The 10,446-nt window shown below is 42.6% G+C and overlaps 2 long non-coding RNA genes across 16 annotated transcripts; one reads left to right on the plus strand and one right to left on the minus strand.

Moving 5' to 3' along the window:
- Positions 1-291: 291 nt before the first annotated feature.
- Positions 292-2,030, minus strand: LOC115597366 (uncharacterized). 2 transcript variants are annotated; one of them, XR_003987091.1, is made up of 3 exons: positions 1,759-2,030; positions 1,147-1,503; positions 292-677 (listed from the first exon to the last, which is right to left on the minus strand). It is a non-coding gene; the product is annotated as an uncharacterized LOC115597366 (long non-coding RNA). The 2 variants fall into 2 exon arrangements; XR_003987090.1 differs by having other exon boundaries at positions 1,147-2,030.
- Positions 2,031-2,037: 7 nt separating this feature from the next.
- On the plus strand, positions 2,038-8,484 carry LOC115597364 (uncharacterized). Of its 14 annotated transcripts, none has more exons than XR_003987081.1 (5): positions 2,039-4,381; positions 4,608-4,778; positions 4,900-5,565; positions 5,748-5,833; positions 6,193-7,810. It is a non-coding gene; the product is annotated as an uncharacterized LOC115597364 (long non-coding RNA). The 14 variants fall into 14 exon arrangements; XR_003987083.1 differs by having other exon boundaries at positions 4,900-5,415; positions 5,512-5,565; positions 5,748-7,810; XR_003987089.1 differs by having other exon boundaries at positions 4,900-5,361; positions 5,512-5,565; positions 5,748-7,810.
- The last annotated feature ends 1,962 nt before the right edge of the window (positions 8,485-10,446 follow it).

The following is a 10,446-nucleotide window of genomic DNA, read 5'->3' on the forward strand; positions in this document are numbered from 1 at the left end:
TGTGCAGCAGTTGCTTTGTGAATTATGATTAACTGTAACTTTGTTGTGGAACTGAAGGCACAACTAAAGCACAGTAACAACTGTTAGACAGTGGTTTGAAGTAAGTGCACTTACTCAGGTCCTGTGCGACAGTACAATTTTTTGGTACTTGTACTTGAGTATTTTTCAGTTAACTTCAACTCCACTACATTTCAGGAAAATGTTGTACTTGTTACTTCTGTTACGGCCACATCCAAAAAAGATGTCTCATTCTTTGGCCAGAAACATATCAAAAGAAGCACCACCCACATATACATTTAAACACAATAATTTATTAACAAACTATATCAACCAGGAATTAATTAACACTAACAGTGTCTGGAGGTCTGGCAAAATAAACAAAAGAATGAAGGGAGTCCGGGCTAGCCACGCAATGGGCCGTAGGACCCAGACTTCCTTCGCTAAACTTAGATAGAAGTAACCCAAACTACCAAACTAAAGACCACGAAAACAGAGCTACCAGACCTCCATACTCAAAGCACAAAAACAAAACAAAAAGGCTGCCTCTTCCCGCAGACCGCCTAGGACCCTAAGATCATGGGAGCCTGTGAGAAAGAGAAGAGCAGAGAGGGAGCGACACCTCCAGCGTCTCTTAAATAGACCACAGGGAAACAGGATAATCACCCTGTCAGACACACCTGGTGAGAAGAGAAGAAGAGGAGAAGAAGAGGAGAAAGGGCGCGTGTAACAACTTCTCTATATTTATCTGACAGCTGTAGTTATGGATGATTTTCGGATAGTTGACATAGCAACAAGCTTATAAAATACAATTAATTGTTCAAAAGCTGGCAACCCTTTACCACAAAAAGAAAAGAAAAAAAGCAATATCTTGGGGCCACTTGTATCTAAACCCACTAAGATTTGTAAGGCTGAACATGCTCTTTTTCTCCTCCCTCCTCCCCACATTGATCCTCTCACAACCCCTCAAGGTATCCTGGGCCCCTTTAAGGGACCCTGACCCGAGGTTAACAGTTTAACAGACTAGAGCCCGACCAATATTATCGGACGGTCGATATTAGGCATTTTCCAAACTATCGTCATCGGCATTTATGGCCGATAAATGAATATTTGATAAATAAAATAAAAACGGACAAAACACCCTCCAACCTTGTTATGAGTGTTGGCGTCCACCAGAGGTGCTCTCCAGTGGCGGTCCTTCCTACAGGCGACATAGGCGCTTGCTTAGGGCGCCACCTAGTGAGGGGCGCCAAACATGCGGCGTGAAAAAATTATAATTAAAATTATAATGTCTATTTATTTTTCTACAGTTTTTGCCATCCCTCGATCTACAACAATACTTTGACATAAAAAGTAAATTAAAAGTAAGTAAAAGAAATGACGATTCTGCCGCTACAGCTGTCACACGTCATGGTCACAACATGCTCACGCACACCAATGCGCAGTCGATTGGTCGGCTGTGTGTGGACGGGTCACAGCTAAAGGGCAAAAGCCATCCGGGGTGCACTTTCGATAGCGCAGAGAAGAAGAGCAGGAGAAACGTGCAAAGGAAAAAGAAAGGTATGTAATTTTGAGTATGTGACGTCTGCTTTGTTCGGCTAGGTTAGGTCATTATTAACATGCAGTCGGCCGTAAAATTCTCTCATGTTCCCATTCACTTACATTGTAAATTTTTTTTTTTTTAAAAAACTAAATATTTGAAAAAGATGAAAAGAAAAGAAAGCTGACAAGTACAAGGCCGAAAGAGCTTGAAAAACTCACCATTTTGATAGAGGAATAGTTTCTCTAGCTAAATGTATGCTGAATTAGTAGCAGAACGAAATTTGAAATATTCTTTAATATTTCAGCTTAATATTTATTATGTATTAATAAATTCCACTATTAAGATGTAATAATCCATTATTTGAATGAAATTGTGCAGGAACTAGAAATTATGTTTACAAAATTTGTTTACATTCAAACTGGTTGCTAGGAGACTGTTTTTCTTTGATCCAAAGCCCCTCTGGAACTGATCATGAAGTTCCAAATATTTGGGTACTTTATTAAACCAACTCAGGTTTACAGACACATCTTTTAGGTCATATGTTCTCAATGGCGGCCCGTAGAAACATTTCTGGCGGCCCGCGATGAATTACAGTTGTTAGTTTTAATCCAACTGTACATTACTTTGAAAGGATGAATCTCCGTTTTGTGGTCTTTAGCGGCATCTATAGGGATAAGCGGTAATTACAGGTGTGGGTAGATCGCACGTGACCTCACTCCCAGAAGTCCACGGTGCAATGTGTTTTTTCACCACTGGGAACCTGATGGCGTCTCCCGCCAAAGCCACTCTGCCTCAGGGAAGAGACCGTGACCGCAGCTGAGAAGATGGAGCCGGAGCCGAGCCGGAGCCAGAGCCGGGCCTCTCGAGAAAAACAACGCTGTGTTGGCGAGGAGAAAAGGCGGTTTCAAGATAAGTGGACATATGCTTACTTTGTCGTACCTCACGGGTCGGATACAGTCATGTGCCTGATCTGCAAGCAGGTTAATGCAATGCTCAAAGACTTAAACATAAAACGCCATTATGATACCAATCATAACATTTACAACAAGTTCACCGGAGAGGAGCGCACCAGTAAGCTTGAACTACTTAAAAGAGGCTACACTGCACAGCAGTCAGTGTTCACAAATCGGGCCAAATCCGCTGAAGCTGTAACACAGGCTAGCTACGTGGTAACGTTAGCTCAAGAAATATCCAGCCGGAGTAAGCCGTTCAGTGTTCAGTGAGGTTCACCCAGTATAAGCAGCAGGAGGACGGTTAGCTCACCTCCCAGAGCCTCGCGCTGAACCGCTGGTCGTTGCAGTGCAAATTCATCGGCATGAATTTGTTGATAAAAATAATTGCAGTTTTTTTCAATAGCTTGCATATCACGTGGCCCAGTGACTCCAAACCAGCATCAGATTGTATTACTACACTGGGCGAATAAGACACACCTCTTTGTGTCGTTTTTCAGTGCTTCCTCTATTTTATATGAATATTAATATGCAGAAATTGTGTTTGTTCTTCAATAGCTTGCATATCACGTGACCCAGTGACTCCAAACCAGCACCAGATTGTATTACTAGACTGGGCGAATAAGACACACCTCTTTGTATCCTCTTTCAGTGCTTCCTCTATTTTATATGAATATTAATATGCAGAAATTGCGATTTTTCTTCAATAGCTTCCATATCACGTGACCCAGTGACTCCAAACCAGCATCAGCTTGTATTACTACACTGGGCAAATAAGACACACTTCTTTGTATCGTCTTTCAGTGCTTGCTTTATTTAGTACTACAACTGCAGATGTAGGCCACTGGTGCAATTTTTATTTTTATTTATTTATTTGTTTTTTTTTTTCAGACAACATTAACATTAAAATGTTCACATTTATTTGGATCTGATACTGCCATTGCTCTAGCCGTCAACCGGGGGACAGACGGACGCACGCACGCACGCACGCACGCACGCACGCACGCACGCTTGCTCGTCACCGTCACGCGTGGAGTATAGCGGCGCTGACCTAGTGGTATAGCTGCGCAGCGCCGCTGTTCCACCGTCTGGGAATAACCCTGCTAAAGAACAATTTAAACACATATTGCCTCATGAAACCATATTTACCTGTGCATCTGTATCTTTTTGATCCTGAGACACTTTTGTTATCTTCACTGTTTTGGCATGTAGGCTCAGTGTTTCCCCTACCATTGTACAGGCCTGGTGGGCCGCTAGGCCAAGGAGACCTACCGCCAGGCCAAAAAAAAAATCAATACGCCAAAAATAAGCCACCTATCAATTCATTCATAAATCAATAATCATTTACATTAGGAGCGCCTCTGTGCAGTGCAACGCGAGTCAACCTGCTTCGTTGCCTAGTAACGATGCAAGCTGCTGAGAGCACGGGCATATATTCTGGGATGTTTAAGGTTTGTTAGCTAACCAACTAGGGCGCTTCCGCCGAAAAGAAAAAATATCGCGGGTGACAGACAACTTAATATAAAGAAATTCTTCTGCCAGACTCCGGAGCCAAGGAAAATAGATGAAGGGAGAGTAACAGAGGCAACTCCAGAAAAAATGACAGGTGCAGGTGAGACGGAAGAAAGGGGGGCAGATTGCAGTGGAGAGGGGGGCTGCTCGAGGACCGTTACTGCCCCTGACACCGGTCCGACTGCCGACCCCTGTCCGGTGGGTGACTGTGGGCCCGGTCCGACTGCCGACCCCCGTCTCAAAGGGTGACCGCGGGTCCGGACCGACTGGTAACGTTGACCCAGCAAAAAAAATACAGCTAAACACAGAACATCTGGCTGGGATCCCGAATGGCTTAATAACCATAACTACAGCCCTTGGTTATACCACACTCCCCATGGTGAGTTTACAATTTGTTGTTTAGCTTATACTTTTGTTCTGATTGAGGAGCTTCTCTCTCTCTTTTTTTTTTTGGTAAGCAATAATGATGAAAATAACACAGACAATAGGCTAGTTTTCCCAGGCATTGTCAAAAGTATGTAACTCTATTATAATAAAATGAATAAAAAACGTATGTGTTTGTTAAAAGAAATATTTATAACTGATAGAATCTCAATTATGTGTAGGGATGTTTTGTCGCTTATGCCGTCAGCATAAGCAGCCCGTTAAAAGAGGACCATATCAGAGGGTTTTCATTGAGATCCCTTCTGCAATGTACAGAAAAGATGTGCTTGATGCTCATGTGGGTTCAGACCACCACGCTGCAGCCTTTCAGGCCCATGCAACTTTGATTAAAGGTTAGATTAAGCCTAATGATTTCATTTAAGTGATATCATTCAGCAATATAGGCCTACAATGATTTTTAATGTAAATGTTTGTTATTGCTGTATTTCGCGTCTCGTCTGAAAAAAAATCTAGGGGAAACACTGAGGCTCCTGGGGTTTGGAAGTTTTTCTGGTGGACTGAAGTACTTTGAATTGGACTTGGCCTTGGACTGACCAGTAGAGCTGTCGCGTTTGTTCCACTGTTCTTCGTGGTCATCATCTGGTCTGCAAGAACTTGTTAAGTTTTTATCCAGAATCTGCACTGGCAGATTATGTTGCCCAATGTGCTCTACATATCTTCCTTGCATTGAGGCAAACATTTTGGATATGAACTCGGCAGGTCTAAGGTACTTTTTCTTTAACAGGATGGATTGTTAGTCCAAACCAAACCAGAGCTCAATATGGCAGTTGGTATCCATTGTGTTTTTCGCTTCCATCTGTTTTGGAGGTTGTGCATTTTCCAAGCCATGACAGATCCCCCAAGCAACAAACCACTCCACAATGGGAAGATCCCCATATAGTTTTTTGATAGCACATCGATGACACCAGGACAGTGGTAATGGTTTTTTATGAGAACTTCATCTTCTGAGAGGATGTCAATCTCCGCTTGGTACTGTCTGACTTGAAATGCATGTGTAAACAACGGTGACTTTCCAACAGCATTGTGAGCAGATTTCTCACCGGTGCTTTCCTTCTCTCCCATTAGATGTCCGCTTTCTTCCAGCTTCATGTCCTGGGTTTTCAAAACACACTTGTCGAGGTATGTTTTGCTCTGTTGTACCAAATGAGTGTACTCCTCTGCACCAAAAAGCACACACATATGATAGAAAACCCCAATGGCCACCTGCATACTTGTGCAGTTGAGGAGGAAAGCAAAACTGAATGTTGCATATTCTTGTGTGCCTCTGTCTCCTGTTTTCTTGCCAAATGCTGGTGACACAGCCTTCATGATATGGGCAGAGCCCAGATGTAGCACAGTGAAGCTGGGAATCCGTTCAGTTTGTCCAGACACCATTTCAAATGCTCTGGTAAGGTAAACTGAAATATTCTCCTTGTTGAAGGAGAGAAGTACACTGTTAATTAGAGCCCAACTATAATCTGTCTCGACCTGTCTTATTCTTCTTTTTGTTGTGTAAGACAACTTCCTTTTGAATTCCATGAGCCAGTGGGAAATTGATGGAATGGAATGGCTGTTGGTAATCATTTCTGTGACGGGCAAAGGAGGCTTATCCTTTCGCATGCCTGGCAAAACTAGAGCAGAATATAACACTAGTTTGTTTTGGTCAGCGATTTTCTGCACCACTCAACCTGTAGCATCAAGGTAGAGTGTGATTGGTGATCGTCTTAAATGTTCAGCTAAAATATTTATGCCAGTTTCTTTGTGTAGATGTACAGCAAAAGGATCTACTTGAAGGTGCTGAAGATAGCCTTTTGATGATGCATGACTGCTGCTCTCTTTGAGTACCTTTTGAGTCAGCATAAGTTCAAGCATCCCATCATCATGCAGCCTTATACTCTTCTTCACTTCAGAGGATATTGTCTTCAAAACGTCCTTGGTGAGACTTCTAGCGATATTACCAGCCATGATGTCCTCGACAGTTGTTTTTTTACACATTCCGTAATAATAATTGCTGACACCATGGCTCACAGCTTTCGCAATCTTTCCTGTTCTCAGGTATTTTGCTGGGCTAAATTGTCTTTGATTGTCATGGTGTGTGACATCACCAAAACACATCACTTTAAAACATATTGTTTTATTAGTTGATTTTGGCCTGCTTTTTTTTTTGAAAAACTGTAGACAGCCTTGCATCCATCAAAGGTGCAGTGTGCTGTGGCACGGAAAAATGGGGATTTCTTTTTACGGCTATCAGTTGTCTTCACATTCTGGTATTTGAAAGCCAGTGTACAACATGCATTTTTCTTCAGAAATTCCTGATAAAATGTATCAGTCCATGGGGACGGAGATTTTTCTTCACATGTTTTGGTTTCAATTTGTTCCATTTTCTTCTTGTAATCGCAATTTTGAACACTTTTTGGCCCTGCTTTGCAAATTCTGTAGCCTATTTGTTGACCATCTGTTTTTGTGCACTTCGGTCCTTTTCCTTTCCCACTTTTACTTTTAGGGACAACAATACATGTTTCTTCATTCATGCTGTCCCTGTCTTCTTCACTTGGTTGGTATCTTTTCTTTGCTTTCATATGTCTTGATTTCCATTTCTCCATCCTGCTCAGTACCCTGATGTCTTCTTATCTGCCTTTTGTTTTCTAAAAATTAGGACATTGTTGATTTCAATGTAGAGATGGTTAAGCTGATATTTGGAGATTAAACACCATTGAATAAAGTATAAATCCCAATATGACAATATACCCACTTTCCTTAACAAGAGAGATCAGGAAATCCTTTACAGAAGGCCAAACATTCATTCATTACCTTCAAATGCTATACAACAGAGTACATTTACAATAGTAAGCCTACCTGCATGAAGCACCTCTGTACGGACTCCTCTTCTGTCTTCATGCCAGATGACCCTCAACCACTTTAAACAATCATGGTAGTTTCCTTCTGTGGTTTTTGCTAAAGCAAGTGTAATTGAGGACCACTGCTCAGGAGTAACATTTCCCTGATTAAATCCATATAACATGCAGGACCTGACTACAGAATCCCTACCTCGAGCCTTTTGCCAGAGGTCAGTGGACTTTTTTTTCTGGCTTTTGTTGAAGCGCCCCATTTTCAGCAAATTTTCTTCTCTGCAACCCTCTTCCAAGTTCTACATCAGGCAAAACTATTCCACAAAGGGCCGTGTGGCTGCAGGTTTTTGTTTTTACCAGTCAAGAGCACACAGTTTGACCAATCAACTTTCTGAAGACTGAGATCAGTTGATTAAATGAGTCAGGTCTGGTGTGATTGTCCTTGAAGTTCATGTGCACCATCACCACCTATTGGTGATCAAAATGTCAGTGAACCTAAATCATTGAACAGTCCTGGCCCACATTGTTGAAATCTAGTTTTGTTTGTTTTTTCTTCATAATTCTCCTTACTCATATTGTGCTTCCTCCAACAATGATCAGACAATATGTATGAAAAGAAAACCACAATAGTAAAAATCAGGATCTAAGACATGAGACAAAGTAGTGTAGAAGTTGACATTGCTGCTTGAAAATTAGTTTGAGCATTCGAGATCTTTTTTGCAATCACCGTATTGACCCGAATATAGGACGACCCTGATGATAAGACGACCCCCCTTTTCAAGACTAATCTTCAGAAAAAGACTCTGATTACCAAAATTAATTTCTCAATAACAAACTCACATACCCTCCCGTCAATCTCTTGGAAGCGGCTGCTTAGAGGACCACCATAAGCTTTTCTCTTACTGTTTGCACTTTCAGAAGGTCTTTTTGGACCCGCCATCTTCGGACGTTACACTCCGTAACTCCATATTTCTTGGCTGGCTGACAGTTGTTTGGCGCCTCCGCTGCATTGATCACCATTATCTTAAAATTAGCATCATAGCTCTGCCTCAGATGTCTGTTAACTTGCCCCACTTCTGATCCACTTTGCTCTGTACAATCACCGCATCTCTCCATTTTTCATCTCCTGTCACTTCTTCTCCGCTGTGATTGACAGATAACCCAGCCACAGTGTCATTGACGTCTCTACAATAAGCTGGGGCCCTCTGCCATTGCGGTCGTGTAGCGACCTAGACAACTATCAGCATGTGTCAACGGTAAGACCCCGATTATAAGACGACCCCACTTTTTCACATAATGTTCATCGAAAAAAACCTCGTCCTATATTCGGGTCAATACGGTATTTTCTTTATTATTATATATTTTGTTATGGAAACAAAATCTGTTTGAGAAGTCACTGGGCCACGTGACATGGAAGCTATTGAGAAAAAAAACATAAGTGTTTCTGCATATTAGAGAGAAAGCACTGATACAAAGAGGTGTGTCTTATTCGCCCAGTGTAGTAATACAATCTGATGCTGGTTTGGAGTCACTGGGTCACGTGATATGCAAGCTATTTAAGAAAACTGCAATTATTTTTATCAACAAATTCATGCCGAGGAATTTGATGACGGTCCCTAAATCAGTTTCCAGTGACTCAGCGCGAGGCTCTGGGAGGTGAGCTAACCGTCCTCCTGCTGCTGACACTGGGTGAACCTCAGTCGCGGCTGGACCCGAGTGAATATCTGCCGAATATCCAACCTGAAACTAACTTCACCACAATTTTCCATCGCACTGGATGAAAGCACAGACATTTCCGATACAAAGCGCAATTGCTGATTTTCATCCGAACAGTCACGGGGAATTTTGAAATAGGCAAGGAGCTGCTAAGCTTTGAGAGTATCAAAGACGGAACAAGGGGAGAGACAGAAGGAGAACACCGGCAGTGGTCAGGAGAAAGACAGGTGCCATGGCGCTGCTCTCTGTGAAAGTGGCTGTGAGAAACTATCAATTATCACTGCATAATACACCAAGAAGCCCTCGCTGCTCAAATGCTGGAAATGAAACATGTCATGGACATTGTTGTGAAGACAGTTAAATTCCTGAAGCCCAGAGGTCTGAATCACCGCCAATTCAAGACTTTTTTGGAGCAATCAGAGGCAGATTTTGGTGACGTCATATACTTCACTGCCGTCAGGTGGCTGAGCAGAGGTGCCACACTTTTAACCTGAGGAAAGAAATAAGAGAGTTAAGTGACACTAAATGGCTCTGTGACCTAGCGCCCCTTGTTGACCTGAACCGCTTCCGTCTTCGCCTTTTTTTGGTGGGATTCACAGTTAGTTCCGTGTGTTGTACTTCTTTCTGAAGTATCCAGGAACATAAGTGCCGTTTTGTCAACAGCCTGGTCGGACTTTATCGCCGCACACTTCGCCAGTTCCGGAAAGACTTTGACTTCAGCGGATGCTACAAACATGGGGAAATGTACATTTAACAAGTCTTGGCTTGAACGACGAGAATTCAGTTGGCTGAAAGCCGTACCTAATAACGAATTTGAAGCTCAGTGTACGCTCTGTAAAAGAAAACTCAAATTGGGCACACTTGGTGTGAAGGCGCTGGAGTCGCACTCAAAATCAAAAAAACACAAGTTAGCGTCTCAAAGTCTTTAGTGAAGTCACGCGATCTCTTACTTTTGTATGCCTTTGTCATTGGTTCCCGGCCCGAGTTCATCCGGTTCTGCTCGACCCGAACTCTGCGCTGCCTCTGCCGCCTCTCCCGCCTCTGCTGGCCTCAGCTGCTTCAGGATCAGGCGACATTCAAACTATCTTTGGCTCTACTCCGACGTTGAAAGCGGAGGTACTTTGGATTTTAAACACCATTGCCAAACATCAATCCTACCAAAGCAACGACGACATCGGCCAACTTTTGCAGGCTATGTTCACGGACTCAAACATAGCCAAAACATTCAGCTGTGGAAAAGATAAAACTGCCAACATCACACGATTTGGTCTTGCCACGTTCATCAAGCGAGAGCTCCTCTCCAAAGTAACTGGGCCATTCGTGCTCATGTTTGACGAAACCCTGAACAAAACAAACAAAAGAAAGCAACTGGATCTACACATTTGTTTCTGGGATGGGAAGCAGTACACGCACAGGATTTACTGAAACAATTAAAAGTAAGTAAATGGTATCAATT

This window comes from Sparus aurata, chromosome 16, assembly GCF_900880675.1.
Source record: "Sparus aurata chromosome 16, fSpaAur1.1, whole genome shotgun sequence".
Lineage (NCBI taxonomy): Eukaryota > Metazoa > Chordata > Actinopteri > Spariformes > Sparidae > Sparus > Sparus aurata.